The following is a 23,837-nucleotide window of genomic DNA, read 5'->3' as shown; positions in this document are numbered from 1 at the left end:
AATACAGTTGTGTTACGCATTGAAGACTCGTCAGCCAACATTAAACTGCAACTGTCTGATAAAGCTGTGCTTTTGATTTTTAGAGCACTGATGCCACAGATGCCGCACAGCTGCTAATTTTTTTGCAGGGAGTGGATGAGAGCACGAGCACTTTAGGTGAGTAAAAAATATATTCCACAGTACCCGTGCTTTAATGTGCAGGTACACATGCTTCAAATATCAATAATGCGCATCAATTCTGTCACTACCCTGCTTTTGCGCACCACTTTCTTATATGTGTTTTTCTTGTTAACACACAGAGTACACACCCCTGTGCACAGCGCACGCACACGCAAAGTCAGCTGATCTCATCTGATGCAGATCTGCTCCTTGATCAAGTGACATTTGTCCGGATTTTTGGCACGAGTGGCGTCTGATCAGCACCGCAGCTGGATTGCCTGATTTACATACCCAGCGCAGCTGATACTCACCAGAATAATTTACTAAAATTATGCACTCCTGTTATTGGGTACAGTAAATCTTCTGCGGTTGCTGTTCTGAGAATGAGCTACCAAAGCTTTTTCTGAATAAATCAATAAAGATCCATTTATGGAAAGCTGTGATGAAGGCAGTTTTGTCTTTAATTATATTCAACAATATAACACATTTGACCACTTTTAAGTGATTTTTCTAACTTTAATACACTAAAGTTAAGGTTATATACCTAATTTCTAGTAAGTGGCCCAGCCCCTCCTATATTTTTATATATGTGGCCCTCAGTTAAAAAAAGTTTGGACACCCCTGGTCTTTATATATTCAATTCAATTCAATTCAATTTTATTTATATAGCGCCAAATCACAACAAAAGTCGCCTCAAGGCGCTTTATATTGTACAGTAGATAGCACAATAATAAATACAGAGAAAAACCCAACAATCATATGACCCCCTATGAGCAAGCACTTTGGCGACAGTGGGAAGGAAAAACTCCCTTTTAACAGGAAGAAACCTCCGGCAGAACCAGGCTCAGGGAGGGGCGGCCATCTGCTGCGACCGGTTGGGGTGAGAGAAGGAAAACAGGATAAAGACATGCTGTGGAAGAGAGACAGAGATTAATAACAGATGATTCGATGCAGAGAGGTCTATTAACACATAGTGAGTGAGAAAGGTGACTGGAAAGGAAAAACTCAATGCATCATGGGAATCCCCGGCAGCCTACGTCTATTGCAGCATAACTAAGGGAGGATTCAGGGTCACCTGGTCCAGCCCTAACTATATGCTTTAGCAAAAAGGAAAGTTTTAAGCCTAATCTTGAAAGCAGAGATAGTGTCTGTCTCCCGAATCCAAACTGGAAGCTGGTTCCACAGAAGAGGGGCCTGAAAACTGAAGGCTCTGCCTCCCATTCTACTTTTAAATACTCTAGGGACAACAAGTAAGCCTGCAGTGCGAGAGCGAAGTGCTCTAATAGGGTGATATGGTACTACAAGGTCATTAAGATAAGATGGGGCCTGATTATTTAAGACCTTGTATGTGAGGAGCAGGATTTTGAATTCAATTCTGGATTTAACAGGAAGCCAATGAAGGGAAGCCAAAACAGGAGAAATATGCTCTCTCTTTCTAGTCCCTGTCAGGACTCTTGCTGCAGCATTTTGGATCAGCTGAAGGCTTTTCAGCGAGTTTTTAGGACATCCTGATAATAAAGAATTACAGTAGTCCAGCCTGGAAGTAATAAATGCATGAACTAGTTTTTCAGCGTCACTCTGAGACAGGATATTTCTAATTTTAGAGATGTTGCGCAAATGGAAGAAAGCAGTCTTACATATTTGTTTAATATGTGCGTTGAAGGACATGTCCTGGTCAAAAATGACTCCAAGGTTCCTCACAGCATTACTGGAGGCCAAGGTAATGCCATCCAGAGTAAGACTCTGGTTAGATACCATATTTCTAAGATTTTCAGGGCCAAGTACAATAACCTCAGTTTTATCTGAATTAAGAAGCAGAAAGTTAGCGGCCATCCAGGTCTTTATGTCTTTAAGGCATTCCTGCAGTTTAACTAATTGGTGTGTGTTATCTGGCTTCATGGATAGATAGAGCTGCGTGTCATCTGCATAGCAGTGAAAATTTATGCTATGTCTTCTAATGATGCTGCCTAAGGGAAGCATGTATAATGTAAATAGAATTGGTCCTAGCACTGAACCCTGTGGAACACCATAATTGACCTTAGTGTGTGAAGAGGACGCTCCATTTACTTGAACAAACTGGAGTCTATTAGACAAATATGATACAAACCACTGCAGCACAGTACCTGTAATACCTACAGCATGTTCTAATCGCTCTAATAGGATATTATGATCAACAGTATCAAACGCAGCACTAAGGTCTAGCAGGACAAGCACAGAGATGAGTCCACTGTCAGAGGCCATAAGAAGATCATTTGTAACCTTCACTAAAGCTGTTTCTGTGCTGTGATGAGCTCTGAAACCCGACTGAAACTCTTCAAATAAGCCATTCCTCTGCAGATGATCTGTTAGCTGTTTGACAACTACTCTTTCAAGGATTTTTGATATGAAAGGAAGGTTGGAGATTGGCCTATAATTAGCTAAGACAGTTGGGTCTAGAGATGGCTTTTTAAGTAAAGGTTTAACTACAGCCACCTTGAAGGCCTGTGGTACATAGGTTGATCATATTTAAGATTGAAGAATTAATTAATGGCAGGACTTCTTTGAGCAGTTTTGTAGGAATGGGGTCTAAAAGACACGTTGATGGTTTGGAGGAATTAAGTATTGAAGTTAACTCAGAAAGATCAATTGGAGAAAAAGAGTCTAACTTAACATCGATGGTACTAAGAGTAGCTGTAGATAATATTACATCTGTGGGATGATTATTGGTAATTTTTTCTCTAATGATAAAAATTTTATTTGTGAAGAAGTTCATGAAGTCATTACTAGTTAACGTTAAAGGGATTGTTGGCTCAGTAGAGCTCTGACTTTTTGTCAGCCTGGCTACAGTGCTGAAGAGAAACCTGGGGTTGTTCTTATTTTCTTCAATCAGTGACGAATAGTAAGATGTTCTGGCTTTGCGGAGGGCTTTCTTATAAAGCAGCAAACTATTTCTCCAGGCTAAATGATGATCCTCTAAATTTGTGACACGCCATTTCCTCTCCAGCTTACGAGTTATCTGCTTTAGGCTATGTGTTTGAGAATTATACCACGGAGTCAGGTACTTCTGATTTGAGACCTTAGTTTTCACAGGAGCTACAGTATCCAGAGTCGTACGTAGTGAGGAGGTAAAATTATTAACAAGATAATCGACCTCTGTTGGAGTAGCGTTCAGATAGCTGCTCTGCTCTATGTTGGTACAGGGCATTGAAGATGATAACAGTGGGTGGATTATATTCTTAAACTTAGTTACAGCACTTTCAGAAAGACATCTACTTTGATAAAGTCTACTCTCCACTGCTGTGTAATCAATTATTGTAAATGTAAATGTTATCAGGAAATGATCAGACAGCAGAGGGTTTTCAGGAAACACTGTTAAATGTTCAGTTTCTATGCCATATGTTAAAACAAGATCTAGAGTGTGATTAAAGTGGTGGGTGGGTTCTTTTACATTTTGAGAGAAGCCAATTGAGTCTAATAACAGATTAAATGCGATGTTGAGGCTGTCATTTTTAGCATCTACATGGATGTTAAAATCACCCACAATAACTATTTTATCTGAGCTGAGCACTAAATCAGATAAAAAGTCTGAGAAATCAGAGAGAAACTCTGTGTAAGGCCCAGGTGGACGATAGATGATAACAAGTAAGACTGGTTTCTGAGTTTTACAGCTGGGGTGGACGAGGCTAAGCATCAGGCTTTCAAATGAATTAAAAGTCTGTCTTGGTCTTTCGTTAATTAAAAGACTGGTGTGGAAAATTGCTACCACACCGCCCCCTCGGCCTGTGCTTCGAGATTTCTGGTAGTTAGAATGACTCGAGGGTGTTGATTCATTTAAACTAACATACTCATCCTGCTGCTACCAGGTTTCTGTAAGGCAGAGTAGTCAAAAGAATTTTGCGTCTGGACTTCTTTAAGTTGCTTGAAGACGTTTCACCTCTCATCCGAGAAGCTTCTTCAGTTCTAAGGTCAAATGGCACAGAGTCCCAGATTTAAACACAGTGGGAGTATCCCCCCAAAGAGGGACAAAGGACCCCCTGGTGATCCTCTAATCACATGAGCCAAGGTGTGAAAGCGGGTGTGGGACCTAATCAGCCAGGGTTTCGGGTGAGCTCATTGTGAAACCTGGCTCCACCTTGTCATGTGAATTCCTGAGGTCAGATGGCCCAGGATGTGAGTGGGCGTTAAGGCGTCTGGGAAGGGATCTCAAAACTGGATTATAGATGGCAGACAGTTGGTGTCGTAAACCACCGCCTCTGTTCAAAGATGGTCGCTCACAGTGGACATAGATGGCCTCTTTCACTCCTCTTTCAAACCATCTGTCCTCTCTGTCCAAAATGTGAACATTGGCATCCTCGAAAGATTGACCTTTATCCTTAAGATGCAGATGGACTGCTGAGTCTTGTCCTGTGGAGGTGGCTCTTCTATGTTGTGCCATGCGCTTGTGAAGTGGCTGTTTGGTCTCTCCAATGTAGAGGTCTGGGCATTCCTCGCTGCACTGTACAGCATACACCACGTTGTTAAGTCTGTGTTTTGGAGTTTTGTCTTTCGGGTGAACCAGTTTCTGTCTGAGTGTGTTGCTGGGTCTGAAGTACACTGGGATGTCGTGCTTGGAGAAAACTCTCCTGAGTTTCTCTGATACACCGGCTACATAGGGGATGACAACGTTGTTGCGTCTGTCTTTCTTATCCTCCCTCGCTGGTGTCTGATCTTCTTTTCTGTGCCTCTTTGCTGACTTTATGAACGCCCAGTTAGGATAACCACATGTTTTGAGTGCTTCCTTTACGTGTGTGTGTTCCTTCTTTTTTCCCTCAGGCTTAGAGGGAACATGTTCTGCCCGGTGGTGTAGGGTCCTAATTACTCCAAGTTTGTGTTCCAGAGGGTGATGGGAGTCAAAGAGGAGGTACTGGTCCATGTGTGTGGGCTTCCGGTAAACTTCGATGTTGAGGTTGCCATTCTCTTCAATGTGCATGGCGCAGTCCAGGAAAGGCAAACAGTTATCCTTTGTGTCTTCCCTGGTGAAGTTGATATTTTTATCCACAGCGTTAATGTGCGCAGTGAAGGATTCCACTTCTTGTGTCTTGATTTTGACCCAGGTGTCATCTACATATCTGTACCAGTGGCTGGGTGCTCTTCCTTTGAAAGAGCCAAGAGCCTTCCTTTCCACTTCCTCCATGTAAAGGTTGGCTACAATAGGTGACACGGGGGAGCCCATGGCACAGCCATGTTTTTGTCCGTAGAAGCCTTCGTTGTATTTGAAGTATGTTGTGGTAAGGCCTTAACGCCTTAACGCCCACTCACATCCTGGGCCATCTGACCTCAGGAATTCACATGACAAGGTGGGGCCAGGTTTCACAATGAGCTCACCCGAAACCCTGGCTGATTAGGTCCCACACCAGCTTTCACACCTTGGCTCATGTGATTAGAGGATCACCAGGGGGTCCTTTGTCCCTCTTTGGGGGGGATACTCCCACTGTGTTTAAATCTGGGACTCTGTGCCATTTGACCTTAGAACTGAAGAAGCTTCTCGGATGAGAGGTGAAACGTCTTCAAGCAACTTAAAGAAGTCCAGACGCTTTGCAAATTCTTTTGACTACGATGCCCTGGATGACTGAGAACCTTCACAGACGTAAGGCAGAGTAAATCGATTTGTTGATCAATTATTAAGTCATGTACTAACAGAGACTTGGAGGAGAGAGACCTAATATTTAATAATCCACATTTCACTGTTTTACTCTTTGGTTCAGATGTGGATACTCTATTGTTCTTTCTTTGTGATTTTTTATGTTTAAATTGTTTATTGCTGGTTTTTAGTTTGTTTTTTGTCATTTTGGGAGCTGACACAGTCTCAATGGAGATGGGTTTTTGGGGGGGTAACAGGTAACAGGAGAAGCTGCAGAGAGGCGTGTAAGACTGCAACTTTGCTTCCTGGTCCCAACTCTGGATAGTCATATTTTGGGGGGTTTAATAAATCGGTCCATATTTCTAGAAATGAGAGCTGCTCCATCCAAAGTGGGATGGATGCCGTCTCTCCTAACAAGACCAGGTTTCCTCCAGAAGGTTTGCCAATTATCTATGAAGCCCACATCGTTTCTGGGACACCACTCAGACAGCCAGCAATTTAAGGAGAACATGCGGCTAAACATGTCACTCCTGGTCTGATTGGGGAGGGGACCAGAGAAAACTACAGAGTCCGACATTGTTTTTGCAAAGTTACGCACCGATTCAATATTGATTTTAGTGACCTCCGATTGGCGTAACCAGGTGTCATTACTGCCGACGTGAATTATGATCTTACTGTATTTACGTTTACCCTTAGCCAGCAGTTTTAAATTTCCTTCAATGTCGCCTGCTCTGGCCCCTGGAAGACAATTGACTATGGTTGCCGGTGTCTCTAGCTTCACATGTCTGAGAACAGAATCACCAATTACCAGAGTTTGACCCCCGGCGGGTGTGTCGCCGAGTGGAGAAAAACGGTTAGACACATGAACAGGTTGGTGGTGTACCTGGGGCTTCTGTTTAAGACTATGCTTCCTCCTCACCGTCACCCAGCCGCCCTCTTTCCCCAGCTGCTTGGGGTCTGCCGGGGAACAGCTAGCGGGGCCTGCGCTATCTTCGGCTGCACCAGCTACAGGGGCCTGGCTAGCTACGGGTGAATGAAGGGTGCGAAGCCGAGTCTCCAATTCAGTAATCCTGGCCTCCAGAGCTGCAAATATGCTACATTTGTTACAGGTATCATTACTGCTAAAGGAGGCCGAGGAGTAACTAAACATCTGACACAATGAGCAGGAAAGTGCAGGAGGGACAGGTGAAGTAGCCATGGTGCTAACGAGTCGGCTACGAGCTAAGCTAAGCTAGCGAAACAGTAAAGAGACAGTGAGTGAATACTTTGGCTATAAATTAGGTAGTGAGCACACAGAAAGGGTGATTCAGATGAAGCACGTTAAGATTATACTATGAAAAGGGGATGTATCTATTTAAATTAAATTGCTAAGCAGAAAAGCTACTCAGAAACACCACTGTGTTTGAGCACAGTGTTGTGGGTGATGAGCCTCCTCTGTGGCATTCTCTTCCTCCACCTGTTTGTCAGTCTCCTTATTCTCTTGCTGCTGAAAAATGTCAGAAAATCAAAATTCAAATCCAAGATTCACCCTGTTTATCACTAATATTTAATGACAAATGTCATCAATATGCGTTTTTTTTTTTTACTTTATTCACTTGCTTATAACTTCAGTTGAATTTTTCCAAATAAATTCATTTATTTACTTACATTTTTTCTTTCTTTATCACAGTCACCACACTTTCAAACAGTCTGGAATAGGTCTCACTGGTCTCTGCTTCAGACAGGAAGGGCAGGTCCTGAAACCAAGGATCAACTGTTGATGCCATCCATAGCGTCTCCCTCTCATTTACATATCTCTTTCACAGACCTTCTGCTATGGCAGTCTTAATGTCCCTTACTGTCGGTGTATCATCAACACTTTCTTGTGCACCCATCACGCTTGGCATGAAGAGGAGCAATGATGGACAGGGTTGGCATGCTCTCCTCTGACATTACCAGGGTGGCGTCCTTCATAGGCTTGAGTGCCCTGACAACCTCTTCTGCACATGTGATGTCAGACTCACTTAATGTGAAAATTTCTTTTTCACTCTGCTTTCTGCAGAAGTTAGGAAGAGTTGCACAGATGGCTGGTTGCTGTTCTAAAAATCGTTCTATCATATCATAGGAGCTGTTCCATCTTGTAATTATGTCCATGATCAATCTGTGAGCTGGTAGCTGAAGGAGGCACTGTTTCTACTTCAACTGATTGCTGGCTGTGGTGCTGCGCCAAAAAAAAGGCTGTTACACGTCGGATCCTCCCGAGAAGTCGCACCACGGATTGTATTTTCAGTGCTTTCTGTGAGGTGAGATTCAGACTGTGTGCAAAACATTGTATGCGCATCATGCCTGCAAGTCTAGCTGCGAGAGTCATGTTTGGTGCATTATTGGTAACAACAACAAGGTCCTTTGTTTTCAATCCCCAGCCAGCCACAGCGTCAGTTAGTAACACTGCAATGTGCTCATCTGTGTGACTGTCATGCATGGCTCGGGTTTGTAGTACATGAGACTGAAGGTTCCACTGGTCTGCTGCTGTAACAGTTACGTACGATTCAGTGGCTCTCGAAGTCCAAGCGTCGCATGTCAAAGCAACTGTCTCTGCCGAGCTGAGGGAGTCCAGCACTGTCGCTTTGACTTCTTGGTACAACTTTGGCAGAGCGATGTCCGTGATGTGTTGTCGGAAAGGAACGGTGTAACGGGGCTCCATCGTTTTAATCATATTACGAAATCCTTTATTCTCCACAACACTCAGAGGGCGCATGTCTTTGCAAATAAAAACAAGTACTGACTGCGTTATTTTTGTTGCACGAGTTGAAGTTGCTGGTAGTTTCGAAAAGTTAACTTCTTCAATTGTCCGTTGAGCGGGGTCACCTCGTTTCGTTTTAAAATTAGCATTTGATGCTACGTCGCTATGGTGTCTAGACCAAGGTTATTATCGTTAACGAAAACTAACGAAATAACGAAAACTAGAAGTGAAAAAACATTTTCGTTAACGGAAATAAAAATAAAACCAAAAAAAGGAAAACCAACTACAACTGTAATGAGTGTTCACAAAACTAACTAAAATTAACTGAATTTATAGGGAGTGCAGAATTATTAGGCAAGTTGTATTTTTGAGGAATAATTTAATTATTGAACAACAACCATGTTCTCAATGAACCCAAAAAACTCATTAATATCAAAGCTGAATGTTTTTGGAAGTAGTTTTTAGTTTGTTTTTAGTTTTAGCTATTTTAGGGGGATATCTGTGTGTGCAGGTGACTATTACTGTGCATAATTATTAGGCAACTTAACAAAAAACAAATATATACCCATTTCAATTATTTATTTTTACCAGTGAAACCAATATAACATCTCTATATTCACAAATATACATTTCTGACATTCAAAAACAAAACAAAAACAAATCAGCGACCAATATAGCCACCTTTCTTTGCAAGGACACTCAAAAGCCTGCCATCCATGGATTCTGTCAGTGTTTTGATCTGTTCACCATCAACATTGCGTGCAGCAGCAACCACAGCCTCCCAGACACTGTTCAGAGAGGTGTACTATTTTCCCTCCTTGTAAATCTCACATTTGATGATGGACCACAGGTTCTCAATGGGGTTCAGATCAGGTGAACAAGGAGGCCATGTCATTAGTTTTTCTTCTTTTATACCCTTTCTTGCCAGCCACGCTGTGGAGTACTTGGACGCGTGTGATGGAGCATTGTCCTGCATGAAAATCATGTTTTTCTTGAAGGATGCAGACTTCTTCCTGTACCACTGCTTGAAGAAGGTGTCTTCCAGAAACTGGCAGTAGGACTGGGAGTTGAGCTTGACTCCATCCTCAACCCGAAAAGGCCCCACAAGCTCATCTTTGATGATACCAGCCCAAACCAGTACTCCACCTCCACCTTGCTGGCATCTGAGTCGGACTGGAGCTCTCTGCCCTTTACCAATCCAGCCACGGGCCCATCCATCCGGCCCATCAAGACTCACTCTCATTTCATCAGTCCATAAAACCTTAGAAAAATCAGTCTTGAGATATTTCTTGGCCCAGTCTTGACGTTTCAGCTTGTGTGTCTTGTTCAGTGGTGGTCGTCTTTCAGCCTTTCTTACCTTGGCCATGTCTCTGAGTATTGCACACCTTGTGCTTTTGGGCACTCCAGTGATGTTGCAGCTCTGAAATATGGCCAAACTGGTGGCAAGTGGCATCTTGGCAGCTGCACGCTTGACTTTTCTCAGTTCATGGGCAGTTATTTTGCGCCTTGGTTTTTCCACACGCTTCTTGCGACCCTGTTGACTATTTTGAATGAAACGCTTGATTGTTCGATGATCACGCTTCAAAGCTTTGCAATTTTAAGACTGCTGCATCCCTCTGCAAGATATCTCACTATTTTTGACTTTTCTGAGCCTGTCAAGTCCTTCTTTTGACCCATTTTGCCAAAGGAAAGGAAGTTGCCTAATAATTATGCACACCTGATATAGGGTGTTGATGTCATTAGACCACACCCCTTTTCATTACAGAGATGCACATCACCTAATATGCTTAATTGGTAGTAGGCTTTCGAGCCTATACAGCTTGGAGTAAGACAACATGCATGAAGAGGATGATGTGGACAAAATACTCATTTGCCTAATAATTCTGCACTCCCTGTATAGCAAAAATGTGTTTAGTTTTCGTTGATATTTGCGTGTCATACAATAGTCAAGGGTGAAAATGAAGTTTAGTTTCCAGGTTTTTTTCTTGCTGTGTCTCATTATGCCAGCAGGTGGCAAGTACGTTAGTCGAGTCGTCTGTGTTGCTGCTCCGTCCACGCGCAGAATCATGTCAGGAAAAGTCTGGAGAAAGCGCCAGAGTCCAATTTGGGATTACTTTGAATATGACTGTGTTTTGGATAAAGCAAGTGTCTTGTAGTGGAAAGAGACAAATTATCAGGGACATTTCTAAAGGGAAAAAAATCCCACAAACCTTAAAGTGCACTTGAAAAGCTCACACAAGAAGGCTAACCTAGCTTACCTTGAGAGGGTAAGGGAGCACACTCAGCCCTCATCCCCAGAAACAGAAGCTAACCCCAGGCAAGGCAGCGTGGTGCATCCCGAGACAACAGGACTGGGATATCTACACAACTGTGTGAGTCAATTGCCTTAACACCCGGTGCTGCAAGAGTTAATAGTCTCATTGGGGCCAAGATATAGATTTTATAGTTGCCTGGTATCAATGGTTGTTCATCTGCCTTTATTTATTTATTTAAAGAACCCATAGGTGGGAATGTGAGTTGTCTTTCTCTGCGTGTTAGCCCTGCGACAGACAGGCGACCTGTGCAGGGTGCAGGGTATGGTAGCTGGAATAGCAACATACCCAAGGATAAGCAGAAGAGAATGACTGATATGATGAAACTGGGATTTTGTTACACTTAATTATTTCAAACACAACTAAAACTATAACTTAAACTAATCAAAACTAAACTGAAACTAAGGATTTTCAAAAAAATAAAAACTAAACTAAACTAGCAAACAATTAGTAAAAACTAATTAAAACTAATATAAAATTGAAAATCTGAAGTCAAAACTAAATAAAAATTAAAACTAATGAAAATTGCAAAACTATTAAAACCTTGGTCTAGACATGTGTGTTCGTAAATTTGTTGTGTTACCAGAATATTTGACTCTGGCGGTGCAGATTTTACAGACCGCATAGCTCTTGTCATAGTCTTTACCGCCTTCTTTTGTCCTAAATCCAAAATAAGTCCACACATCAGCTTTGAAAGCTGCGGGGGCCGGCTGTATCCTCTCCTCTTCAGTCATCAGTTAGCTAGCACAATTGGCTACACATCCACTGTTCTACTTCGTTGGTTTTGGCAAACTAGACGCTTCTACAGTTATCGCGAGGCCTTGTTTTTACGTCAAAGTAAAGGCGGTAAAAACTGCAAACCAGTGGCCGGAGTTTGAACTGCAACATATAAAAGTAAAAACAGTAAGTGCATGTAATTTTTCATTTAAAAAAAATCGATAACACTGATTTTGAATATCGATTCAGTATCATTGCACGAAATATGGCGATATTTCGTTGTATCGATATTTTCTTACATCCCTAATATATATCATTATATATACAGTCAAAGCAACATGGAAATAATTGAACAAGCAAGCAAACTCTCAACATTTTTCCAGCATGCTGAGCTAATGATTAGTTGGTGTTTTTCTGCAAACAGTCTCTCACTCTTTCTAAACTGTGAACACACTTCGCCGACTTCACGGATTTTTGATGGTAGCGATCAGGCTACTTTTACTTCCAAAATCAGGCGTCTTTATTTGCCCTGGAAAAAAATAAAATACGGATGCATCTGGAGATCATCCTATGAAGTCCTATTCTAAAGGCTGATTGCCCTCCCCCACGCTCGTACCTGTGGCTTCATGTCCTGAGGGTGGGGGTTGGCTGTTCTCCTGCCCTGCACCCCATCCTTTTGTTCATATTCCAAGACTATTTTTCTGTATGTATTCTTTCCCCCTAGCAACCGCCATATTATGATGTTGCAAGCAATCACAAACTCTACTGTTGCCCTATCATATATGTATGTGCTCTTAATCTGAAAGGTATAAATACGGAAGTGTGTGTTCAATAAATGATGGCGCAGAAGAGGGCGTGTGCCTCTGATGTAAAACTCTAACAACGTGTATGTGGTTTATTCCTCCATGAGAAGTGCGAGTTACCACGGTATTTCTGCCCTAGAGAATGGAACCTACAACAGGTTATGGGCCCAGAAGGGATGTGGGAAGCCGGTGGAACCGTCTGTGCTTCGACGGAGACGAGAGAAACTACGAATTGTGGGAAACAAAGTTCCTGGGATACCTGCGGCTACTTGGGCTAAGGGCCGCCATTTTGGACGAGCCCGGCGAGTCGGAGGAAGAAGATAAGGACTTGGATGAAAAAAATGAAGTAGCTTATGCAGAGCTAATCCAAGTATTGGATGATAGAAGTCTTTCACTCGTGATGAGAGATGCCAGGGATGACGGACGGAAAGCGTTGAAAATCCTGAGAGAGCACTACGCCGGTAAGGGGACACCACGTGTGATTAGCCTGTACACGGAGCTAACGTCGCTACAGAAAATGCCCAGTGAGAGCGTCACAGCCTATATGATAAGGGCTGAGACTGCCATTACAGCTCTGGGGAATGCAGAAGAGACATTAAGTGATGGACTGCTTATTGCAATGGTGTTAAAAGGGTTGCCTGAATCTTTCAAGCCGTTCTCCATACACGTAACCCACAGTGACAAAGCAATGACATTTAGCGAATTTAAAGCTAAATTAAGAAGCTACGAGAGCACCGAAAAGGCCACATGTTCTGAAGATAATGTGATGAAGGCAAATAACTGGAAGAAAGAGAGAGACAATGCAGAAATCATATGTTACAACTGTGAGAAAAAGGGTCATATAGCACGTGAGTGTTACACAAAGGCCGAAAGGAAAGAACAAAAAGAGAGGCAGTGGTGCGGTTACTGCAAAAGCTCAACGCATAAGGACAGCGACTGTCGCCGACGAAAGAAGATTACTGCTAAACACGTAACTGATGCAGAAGATCATAGTTTCGCGTTCAAAGCTAAAGACTGTGGAAATCAAGGGCTGAAACAGAGAGGCCTAATGGTTGATACAGGGGCTACTTCTAACATTATTACGTACATTCAGAGATTCAAAAGTTTTGATGAGACATTCACACCTGGAAGACACTTCATGGAGTTAGCTGACGGGACGAGGACGAGTGGGGTCACACTGAAGAGGGGAGATGTGGAGGTCTATCTACAAGACAGCGAGGGACGAAAGGTGAAGGCGACACTGGAGGGGGCACTTTACATTCCCTCTTACCCGCAAGATATCTTCTCGGTCCAGGCGGCGACGGCCAAAGGAGCCTCAGTAACCTTCAAGAAGGGCTGCAACCAGCTTATCCATAAGAACGGGACAAGGTTTCAGATAAGTGAATATGAACGCCTATACTATTTGAACAGTGTTACATCTGATCATTATGTTGACAACAACGAATGCAATGGCTGTCATGATGTAGAAACTTGGCACAAAATCCTCGGCCACTGTAACTATGAAGACTTGGTTAAACTAGAGAACATTACCGAGGGTATGAAAATAAAAGGTAAAGCTAAGCATTATCAAGACTGTGAAGTGTGTATAAAAGGGAAATTTATCCAAACCAGGAATAGAGAGCCTGACGAAAGAGCAGAAGAAGCATTAGAGCTAGTGCACACTGACTTGGCTGGACCGATAGAACCAGAAGCTAAAGACGGGTTCAGGTACACGTTAGCATTTACTGATGATTACTCAGGCACAATGTTTGTGTACTTTTTAAAGGCTAAAAGTGACACCGTAAAAGCAACTGAAAGATTTTTGGCAGACGTCGCCCCCTATGGGCAAGTAAAGAGAATTAGATCAGACAATGGAACTGAATTTACATCTAAAGAGTTTCAGACACTGTTAAATAAAAACATGATAAAGCATGAGACATCAGCGCCGTATTCACCTCATCAGAATGGGACTGCCGAGAGACAATGGCGAACACTTTTTGAAATGGCACGGTGTATGTTGATTGAAAGTAACCTGCCAAAGAGATTATGGACTTATGCTGTTATGACTGCCGTAGTAATTCGTAATAGGTGTTACAACAGACGCACAAAGCAAACCCCTTATTACATGCTGACAGGAAAGAAGCCAGACATGTCGAGGATGGGGATTTTTGGATCAGTTTGCTACGGTTATGGACACAACAAAAAGAAGTTAGATGCGAGATGTGACGAAGGGGTTTTTGTGGGTTACGATAAAAACAGTCCGTCCGTATCTAGTCTACTACCCTAAAACAGGACGAGTTCTTAGACATAGGTTGGTCAAGTTCCCCACCAAAAGTGTAGTTGAGCACCAAACCCAGACTATTCAGGATGATGACAATGGAGATAATGATTTGACTCCAGGGGACATCTTGCAGTACCCCGCTAGAATGGACAAAACAGGGAATGACCAGAGATCAAATGAAAGTATGATCCTTGAACCTGAAAGTGACATTCAAGACAATGGCATAAATGACACACAAAACTCAGACAAACAGAGTGACAGAACAGAGTCTGAACGATATCCTAAACGAAACAGGAGAAGGCCAGATTACTTGAAAGACTATGTCCAAACTGCAGAAGATGACCAAACATCGCTGACTGTAGATTACTGTTACAGGGTGATGTATAACATACCAAAGACATTTGAAGAAGCTATGCAGTCATCGCACTCTAAGTGTTGGTCAGATGCTATGGAAGATGAAATGAGATCTTTGAAAGACAATAATACATTCACTCTAACCACGCTGCCAGAAGGTAAAAATGCAGTGGGAGGGAGATGGGTGTATGTGACAAAAGAGAACCCGAATCGGACTAAAACATTTAAAGCAAGATATGTTGCTAAAGGTTATAGCCAAGTTCAAGGCATTGATTACAAAGAAACCTTTTCGCCGACTGCAGATATGACATCGGTGCGTACTCTGATGCAATTAGCAGTACAGTACAACTTTAAACTCCATCAAATGGACGTGAAGACTGCTTATTTGCACGCCCCAATCGATTGTGAGGTGTATATGCAGCAACCAGAAGGTTTTGAAGTAAAATCAGACACAGGTGAAAAACTGGTCTGCAAACTAAACAAATCACTGTATGGTTTGAAACAATCTGGCAGGAACTGGAATAAGATGTTACATGACCATTTATGTGAAAAAGGTTACAAACAAAATCCTGTAGATCATTGTGTATATTCCAGACAGACAGCGAGTGAGACAGTGATTCTTATCATCTGGGTTGATGATGTAATCATAGCTGCCAACAGTGAAGACGCTATTGAAAACGTGAAACAAATGTTGAATGAGAAATTTAAAATGAAGGATCTTGGTGAGCTCAAACACTTCTTGGGTATTGACTGTATACAAGAGAACCATGAGATAAGACTAAACCAGACACGGTACGTCACAAAAGTCCTGGAAAAGTTCAAAATGTCTGACTGTAAGCCACGTTCTACTCCTTGTGAACTCAAAAATGACTTTGATGCACATGGTGAATCAGTTGATTCAGGAAAATATAGAGAATTGGTGGGCAGTTTGATTTACTTAATGACATGTACAAGATCAGATTTGAGTTGGGTAGTGAGTAAACTGTCACAATCTCTGTCTGAGCCAAAAGAGCATCATTGGACAGCAGCAAAACATGTGTTATGTTACCTTAAGGGGACACTAAACAAAGAGCTGTGCTATAAAAGGACAGAAGGAAACTTAAATCTTATAGCATACAGCGATGCAGATTGGGCCACAGATTTGAGTGACAGGAGAAGTACAACGGGTTATTGTTTTGTACTATCCAAAAATGGGCCAGTCATCTGCTGGAAAACCAGGAAGCAAGCTACAGTAGCTTTGTCAACGTGCGAGGCAGAGTACATGGCGATGGCCGCCACAGTACAAGAAAGCTTATACCTCTCACAGCTACTTAATGGCATGGACATGAAAAGGCACTATTCACCAGTTACAGTTCTTGCAGACAATCAAGGTGCAATTGCATTGTCCAAAAATCCTATAAACCGTCAAAGATGTAAACACATTGATGTCAAGTATCATTTTATTAGGTCTGCTATAACTGAGAAGGAAGTACAAGTTAAATATTGTGCAACAGAAGACATGGTAGCAGACATCATGACTAAGTCTGTAAGTAAAGTGAAAATAGATAAGTTTATGCATATTTTGTTTGGAACATAAATGTTAATCTGTGAATGTTATGCAAATGTGTAATGTACAGTGTTAAGAGCAAGTGGGGGTGTTGCCCTATCATATATGCATGTGCGCTTAATCTGAAAGGTATAAATACGGAAGTGTGTGTTCAATAAATGATGGCACAGAAGAGGGCGTGTGCCTCTGATGTAAAACTCTAACAACGTGTATGTGGTTTATTCCTCCATGAGAAGTGCGAGTTACCACGGTATTTCTGCCCTAGAGAATGGAACCTACAACAGTCTGTCTAACTTCAATATATACCAAGCAATCAATTATTCTCAACAGAGCTAAACTCAACATAAACTGAACCCACATTAAAGTCAGCTCGGTGCTTACCTTTAGATGAGCCCACAAACCGAGAGAAACTCCGTGATGAAGCTGGAAGTCTTAAGAAACAGATCAGGGAGCAGAGACCCACGTGGTTCACGCTGATCTCGGCTACGATCCAGGAGACAAGGGTGCAGATCGATGCAGATATCGATCCAAACGTTGGTAGTGGTATATGTTCCTGTAAGTTCACTACTTTACTCCCGTTTCATGAAAAAGCAGCTCTCTCTGCTCGACTCCTCTCCTACACACACACACTTTGTCCGCCCCCTTTTCCTGCCTCTGTGGTGATTTGTTACTGTGCGGTCACGTGACTCAGCTGCACAACTTAACCACGTGGGGGGCGTTTCTCAATATGCGTACTTGTGCGTACTTGCGTTCTCGTGTACTCGTGATACGTCATCAGTCGGAGACCAAGTACTGTTCCAATTCGAAGTACGCATCAAGCCGAGAACGCGAAAAAGTCCCGGATGTGTTCTCGATCCGCCCGTTTTATCGAGCATGCATCGGTGTGGACTTGGGACAGCTATATATCCCAGAATGCATTTCGTCCAAAACTCAACAGCGGACTCCCGGCACATCGTTTCCGCCCCCCCCCCGCTCGCGGACTTCTCACTACTCAGGTTAAAGAAACCCCAGCAGCTGTCTATAGTATTGAGTGTCCACTAAAATAGAAATAAAAGCGTTCTAACATCTCACCTGCTTGTTTTTATTAAGGTATGTACACGTATGTACATGTACACTATTTTTATTATTAGAGGTTTCACTACTGAGGTTAAAAATGATATATAAGTCACTTAGATCACTTCTAAATGTTAATGTTTGGTTTATTTCAGTGTTTTATTTGTTCCTGAGTAAACCGGTTTGGCTGTGATTACAGTTAAGCTTCATAACATGTTACTCACAGTTAAATTAAGAGGGGACGGCAGTAAAAACTCCGGACCTGTGACATCATCACGTACGCAGGTGTTCCAATTGTACATATCGCGAGTCCGTGCTCGCGTTCTCGGCGGGTACGTACTCCCGTGCGTTCTCTGCGAGTACGTACTCACCGAGAACGCGAGTACGTACTCGCGTACTTGGGCATTGATAAACGGCCGGGGTGTTATTTCAAAATTAGGCTACATTCACACTGCAGGCGAAAGCGCATCAAATCCGATTTTTTCGACCCTATGCGACCCATATCCGATCATGGTATGACAGTGTGAACGGCACAAATCCAATATTTTCAAATCCGATCTGGGTCACTCTCGTATGTGGTCCTGAATCCGATACATATCTGATGTTTTAGACGGTCAGGTCTTATTAAATCCGTCTTTTACGTCACTGACACGAGACAGACGCCGATTATCAGCGCCGGAGAAGCGCCCGAGAAGACAGAGGGCGTTTATCAATATGCGTACTTGTGCGTACTTGCGTTCTCGTGTACTCGTGATACGTCATCAGTCGGAGACCAAGTACTGTTCCAATTCGAAGTACGCATCACGCCGAGAACGCGAAAAAGTCCCGGATGTGTTCTCGATCCGCCCGTTTTATCGAGCATGCATCGGTGTAGACTTGGGACAGCTAAATATCCCAGAATGCATTTCGTCCAAAACTCAACAGCGGACTCCCGGCACATCGTTCCCCCCCCCCCCCGCTCGCGGACTTCTCACTACTCAGGTTAAAGAAACCCCAGCAGCTGTCTATAGTATTGAGTGTCCACTAGAATAGAAATAAAAGCCTTCTAACATCTCACCTGCTTGTTTTTATTAAGGTATGTACACGTATGTACATGTACACTATTTTTATTAATAGAGGTTTCACTACTGAGGTTAAAAATGATATATAAGTTACTTAGATCACTTCTAAATGTTAATGTTTGGTTTATTTCAGTGTTTTATTTGTTCCTGAGTAAACCGGTTTGGCTGTGATTAAAGTTAAGCTTCATAACATGTTACTCACAGTTAAATTAGGAGGGGACGGCAGTAAAAACTCCGGACCTGTGACATCATATGTCACAGAATATGATGTAACACTATAGATCAACTTACCTCAGAATATATAAAGCATATAAACAATTACAGCAACATGATGCAACAAACACAGCAGTACTACTAATCCAAAATACTCAAAGCTTCATAGAACTCAAACAAACATTTATCTTTAGCTCCATTCTGCTGCTGATACATACTTTATGTTTCTGAATATTAAACTTGTTTCTGCCTTTCATAGTGTGTAACTTGAAGGCCCTGAGTACTTTCTCCCACACTGAAAACACTGGGATGATAAAATTGTTTGAACATTACCTAATAAGACTGATTCAGGACAGACAATTAGTTATTTTAAACTTTTCTAGCAGTCCAAGTGTAACTTATAAATACATGTTCATACTTTTATTACACAATCAGAGAGAAAGAATCAGAGAGAGTGCAGGACAGACAGACAGGTGACAGTCTCAGGTGTATACACTGCTACAAAACAGCACAAGAGAAGGAGGATTTAGTGTTTGTGTTATTACGAGTGCTAAACAAGAAGAGTTCCCAGATGGTCCAGTGGACACATGTGTGACTCCTGTGATTAAAGCATCTTTCTTTCAGCTTAATGAGTGAACCGTCAGCTCGTTCATACACACGTTAAAGTCCGTTTGGCTCGACACCACCGAACAGAGGCAGCAATATAACATAGCTAACATTAACAGTGCAGTGAATCCTGCTTGTGCCGTCATATTCAGGACTGCAAACCGAGCAGCATCACTGACTTTCAGCTTGTTGTGTTTGTGGATGACTGACTTTAATTATCCATAAAATCATCACATTCTCTGTAATATTAAAGTAAACTATTGTGCCTCGTATAGTTTAAAGACTTTAAAACCAAGTTAGTACAAACATCCCTAATGTCACATAACTTTGCCGACATATGGCCAACAGTAATGTTTTAATTTTCTTTGCTACTAAACATTTGCACATAAGCAGTGTTGGGTAAGTTACTTAAAAAAGTTCAGTTCAGTTCAGTTCAGTTCATTTTTATTTCAAACATGTGCCTTCACAATCATTTCCAAATATCATTCCATTATTTGTTTGAAAAGGAGTAGGCAGAAGTAATTACTAATTACTTTGTCAATATTGTATTTAAAATACTTATCTAATTACTGTGTCAGAAAAGTAACTTTTCTGACTAGTATTTAGTATTGAACTAAATACTTCTTAAAATCCATATAAACCTTGAGTGGACAAACAATAGAAATTAAACCCTTTAAATGATAAATACATTTTTTTAAAGACGGACACTCTACAGTACGCAGCGGTAGCATCTCTTCCACAATGTAGCCTACAATCATTATTTTAAGCTCATCTTCAGACGCTTTCTCTGCTGCTGAAGTAAAATCACGTTTTGCTGCTTAGCAGGAGTTGCCGCGGTGTTATCCATGGATGATGAACAGGAATCACTCAGAAGTGTTAGTCTATGCTCTGTGTCAGGCGCTTCAGTAGATTACTCGTACTATTAACAGCAGCCGATAGTTTTTTCTTCCCAGCACATAGCTTACATATTGCTGTAATGTTCTTGTCTGCTTGTTTCAGAAAAGTGAAGAGACGGGAATATGTCCATGTCATAAAACAGCCACTCGCTTCAGCCAAGTCCAACATCTTTCGCTGTAGAATACGACTATGCAGCAAACTGGCGTAAAATGACGTGCAGCTGCACTACAGCGATGTTAAAGCGGCAGAGTTTACTTCTATGTTTAGAAGATAAATTGTTGAAATTAAATAATGATATTCAGCAGGTTTAATTATTTTACAATGTAACACAATTACATTGTAAGTAACTGTAATTAAAATACCTAAAAATGAACAGTAATTAGTATTGGGATTAGAGAAATTATTTCACTGCTATTGTTCATATTACCATGGCATTAATCACATAATCTCCAAGTAGGGATAGTGCATTTAGATGTTTAAACATATTGGCACCCAATTAAGCTTTTATTACAAGTCCAGTAAGAACCACTTTAAACTGTTGAGTTGAATCTATAATTTTAAATGCTTTTCAATGCTCCTATAATCTTAAATGTTTCTGTGCAGACTGCAGGGACAGGAAATATACTCTGTGTAAAGACAGGAAGTTACATGTTTTTGAAGTTACATGCTTCTGCAGAAGTGAAACCGAAAGCACAGTCTCAGTGCAAGTAATTCTGAGGAGCAGTTTCGATGATGCTATTATCTTTGATGCATTTATCTTTGATTAAGCTTTGATTAAGCTTTAAGTAGTTGTATTAGATTGAAACATTTGTTTTATATATTTTACATAGAAGTTAAGATCATTACACACAGGATGGCCTTAGCCTGGTTGCCTAAGTTGAGGTTAACTAAGGTGCAGAGAGCATATGCACACTCTGTGCACGCACAGACAGACGTACACACATGCACACACATAGTTTCAGTTGTGCTGGCCTTCTGTCTGGTGGAAAGGTTACAAGGTTTAGCTGATGAAGTGAAGGGTGAAATAAAGGACAGCACACACACACCCACATACACACACATATTAGATAGACTCATTTATATAGGTAAGAGTTTAATTATGTTTTGCTTGCAACTGCAAAGTTGTGCCTGCATGAGTGACAGTTTGTGCAGAACGTGGACCTGATGTTCCAGAAGATAAGCCTGGGCAGGATGGTGACAGGAAGCACCTGGGTTCGAGCCGAAGACAATGTTCTGTTTTAAACTGTGTTCAAAGTTAACTGAACGTTTGTGGTTTTGGATTGACGTATGCTGTATTGAGACTGCCAACCCTATAAAGTCTTTGTTCTGACTATTGTAAGATAGTTCAACACTGAAATCTGCACAAGTGTTGGACTCCACATGTGTACATTAAAATCTTAGTCTAATTGCACCAGGCCGGATCAGTGGTTATTTTTGGATTCCTCCTCAATATCTGAACCTTAACATTAGTTACTCTACTTTTTCAGTGGAAAAGTAATTTAATTACAGTAATGCGTTACTTAGTAACACGTTACAACTAGAGATGGACCGATCCGATATTACCTATCGGTATCGGTCCGATACTGACCTAGATTACTGGATCGGATATCGGCGAAAAATAAAAAATGTAATCCGATCCATTAAATATCAAAAAAGCATCTCACAAAACTTGCAACACCGCGTAACTCGGCTCATAACCGTAGCACGTTGCAGCAGTATGCGTCAAGTGATTGAGCGGCTGTGTGTATTTGTAGCCTCGCTACCAAACCAGCATTTCATCTCCGAGGAAGTTATCCCAGAGAGAAGTAAAGCAAGTGTGTAAGTTCATCTCTGAATGTTTGTAAAGCGTTCCCATGTTAAGCTTAACAACCGATATATGGAGCGACTGCCTCTCTCTCCCTGCCTCTCCTGCCGCTACTTCAATCGTGAAACTGCTTAACGATCAGCTGATCGGCTTTTCTGTCGTGAGTCCGTCTCTCTTCTTTGTTTTTGGCCCACTTCGCGCCAGAAAGAGGGAACCAGCGGCTGAACAACAGCAGCACGTTTACGCTTGATAAGCTGTTGTTAGAATTTATTTAATATTACTTTCTACACCAGGATCCTTTTCTACGTAGCTGAGGGCTGGTAACTGTGCAGGGGCGGATCTAGCAAAGTTTAGCCAGGAGGCCCGATAGGGCATGAACAGGGAAAAGGGGGCACAAAGACATACTTTTCTTTCTTATTCTCATTTAAAATATGTAGCTTTTAATAAATAATTATCTGAATCTTACACCCAAAGTTTTAATCTGATGTAAAATGTATAGAAGTCCATTACTGTATATAGTAACTATTAGGTCTATATACCCTAGTAAGCTATAGTACTTTTTCCTTTGGGAAAGTACCATCTGTGAATTCTGCAATTCTGTTGAAGAAAGATGTTGAATCTATTTAATTATTCTTGAAAAATAATTTGTTTCTGTGCATTTTTTTTCACCCTGCATCAAATTAAAGTTGATTACATCGATTAAGCATCATGAGGTGGAGGGTGGGGGGTGGTTCCCTATTTTTTTTTTTTTTGCTGGGAGTTTGCAACCCTATTAGTTAGGTTGCTTAATATTTCTGCTAAGTACTCTTTAAAATACCAGAATAGGGAGGATGGAGTAGGTTTAAGTTAGGTTTTAAGTTAGGTAAGGTTTATTAGATTGATCAGTGTTGCTGAACTATGAAATATTTTGGGTGCAGTGTATTTTTTTTACACACAGGTATAACAGAATAGCTTTAGTGTTGTTGTTTATTTAAACTTGAGTATGAACTTACTGAAATGTTGCCCTTTAGCTGATTCTGTCTTATTTTAAGTGTAATGAGATGATTTTGACTAGAAATAAGACAAATACTCTTGGTAAGATTTTGAGTTTTTGCAGTGTGGTCTTTAGAGTATTTAACCCTGGAGAACCCAAGAACCATTGTCTTCTTTGGAAAATTATGAACTACGCATTAAATGACTTATATAAGTCCTGAAAGATGCTGACCAGCTATTAGTCCACAGATGAATTTAGATGTCAGTCATTCAGAATTCGGGTCTCACTCCCTGACATGACAACACAAACAGTGTATGTGATGATCTGAGTGTAGATGATGTTCTGTGGCTCATAGACAATCGTTAATGTGCCTGATAATTCAGGATCCATTGATCAACTATAACTGAATGACATTTGGCATGGTTTAGAGTTCATAGAGGTTGTATAGGAAAGTGTATGATATGCTTCAAAACAGACTTATTTTCATCTTGGTCTAAAATATGAACTCTGTGTGACTCTTTCCCCCTCAAGTAAATGAAGTCTGTGTAACAATCCTCTTTAAGTGAGGGTTTTTTTTTGTTTTTTTGTTTTTTTAGGTAACAAGTTTTCATAATCGTTTAAGTCAGTCTAGTTTACCAAAGGTAACCAAAGAGTGTTTAAAGTGTTATATGAAAGTAAAGAACCATGTAGTTTTACACTGTAGTTTCCAAGTGTTTATGAAAATAGTGTGAGACTTAAAAACCAAATGAGCTTCCTTT

The 23,837-nt window shown here is 41.4% G+C and overlaps 1 long non-coding RNA gene across 1 annotated transcript; it reads right to left on the bottom strand.

Annotated features, from left to right (window-relative positions):
- Positions 1-7,045: 7,045 nt before the first annotated feature.
- Positions 7,046-16,914, bottom strand: LOC109201399 (uncharacterized). Its single transcript, XR_002061429.2, has 3 exons — positions 16,854-16,914; positions 7,406-7,494; positions 7,046-7,244 (listed from the first exon to the last, which is right to left on the bottom strand). It is a non-coding gene; the product is annotated as an uncharacterized LOC109201399 (long non-coding RNA).
- Between the last annotated feature and the right edge of the window lie 6,923 nt (positions 16,915-23,837).

This window comes from Oreochromis niloticus, linkage group LG3 (genome assembly GCF_001858045.2).
Source record: "Oreochromis niloticus isolate F11D_XX linkage group LG3, O_niloticus_UMD_NMBU, whole genome shotgun sequence".
Taxonomy (NCBI): Eukaryota; Metazoa; Chordata; class Actinopteri; order Cichliformes; family Cichlidae; genus Oreochromis; species Oreochromis niloticus.
The sequence above is the reverse complement of the archived record's forward strand: the minus strand, read 5'-3'. Positions and strand labels throughout refer to the sequence as shown.